At 35.0% G+C, this 1,464-nt stretch overlaps 1 non-coding gene across 1 annotated transcript; it reads left to right on the top strand.

Moving 5' to 3' along the window:
- The first annotated feature begins 244 nt into the window (after positions 1-244).
- On the top strand, positions 245-377 carry LOC126014795 (small nucleolar RNA SNORA51). The gene has a single exon (XR_007497787.1). It is a non-coding gene; the product is annotated as a small nucleolar RNA SNORA51 (small nucleolar RNA).
- The last annotated feature ends 1,087 nt before the right edge of the window (positions 378-1,464 follow it).

Raw genomic sequence — 1,464 nt, 5'->3', positions numbered from 1 at the left:
TTAAATTGATATAAAATACTAATAAAAGTATAAAAATCTAATGTTATGCATACTAGAACTCAAAGGTAAAATCAGAGATCAGAGGAAGTTGAGAAATTGAAGCTTACATGCCATCCTGAGCAACATTCCCATGACCAATATCCCAAGTGTCCTTCCTCCCCACCCCACACTGGCATGTACTCTAGACAGGCTTTCTACTTTCCTCATTCAGTCACATGTTGTACTGGTGAAGGGTTAAATATAAGGCCTTCCAATGCTTACTACAGGCTGTGTTCTTTACATTGACTGTATAAAAGAGGTGGTACAGTAAATGCTCCCCATATACACCTCAAACCAGGTCCTTTGCCTGGTCTGTATTGTGAATGGGGGGAACAAAAAAAAAAAAAAAAAAAAAAACATGCCATCCTGAGCTAAGAAATAGGATAAAGTCCGGAGTTGGAAAAGGGACTATGGTAATTTACAAGATATTAATAAGAGTAGATGTTTGGAAAAAGAGTATATTTTTTCCATAAGATATTACTCACATTTATGCATATATATATTATTACCAGAAAAAAATTGAGTCAGGAAACCTGTTCTAAATTATTTTAAATAAAGGAGAAATTACAGTTTTTTAAATTCGTCTGTATTTTGAATCTTTTTTGCTCAAAATAATTATCCCAATGTAACACGTTTTGCAGTGGCCTGTCTTCAGTGAACTTTAGAATTGGTTTACATTGGAGTTCTAACATGTGTCACAGATTATCATTTTATTTTAGGCCTTGTCTTTTTTTTTGAAATTGACTTAAACCCTCTTGTTCTTTATTCCTTAGTTATGTGGCTACATATAACTATTTTGGTTATAAAACTGGTGATATTTTCCTTCCCTCTGATGGAAAGAAAACATTTATTCTGGTGCTAGAAGTATAATGTTCATTGTTGTCTTTAAAGATATTTACAACACCTAGCAAACTCCTCCCATATCTTTTCTTATATCTCCAATAGAGCCACATTACTGGAATCACCTTGATCAGCCTCATAATCGGAGGGAGAAAATGGATGGTATCAAGATGAGACAGTAGTATGTTCGTTTGGTGGAAATAAAAAATGATCAGACTTGAATACTAAATCCAAAGTCAATGACAACAGAATCAATACCTAATCTACAACAAGCTGTACAAGGTGGGGGGACAGTTGCACTAGCATTATGGGGGGTAAAGGAGGGAGAAGTGGGATGCACGCTGGGAAAAGGGGTGGAGGGTGGACAACACTGGTGGTGGGAATGCCCCTATTCATTATCACTATGTGCCTTAAATATCACTGCGAAGGGTTTATAATTCACTTTGACCACAATAAATTATTTTTTAAAATAATAAAAATGTGGTAGAACTACTTTTGGTCACTACTTAAATATTCTTAGGGTGCCCTCTTCTGTTTCTTGATAGTCATAGTGTTAGAATAGTCTCTTATTTTAGGTTTATGGAT

Source organism: Suncus etruscus, chromosome 7 (assembly GCF_024139225.1).
Source record: "Suncus etruscus isolate mSunEtr1 chromosome 7, mSunEtr1.pri.cur, whole genome shotgun sequence".
NCBI lineage: Eukaryota > Metazoa > Chordata > Mammalia > Eulipotyphla > Soricidae > Suncus > Suncus etruscus.
Note: the sequence above shows the minus strand (reverse complement) of the source record. Positions and strands in the feature narration are given on the sequence as shown.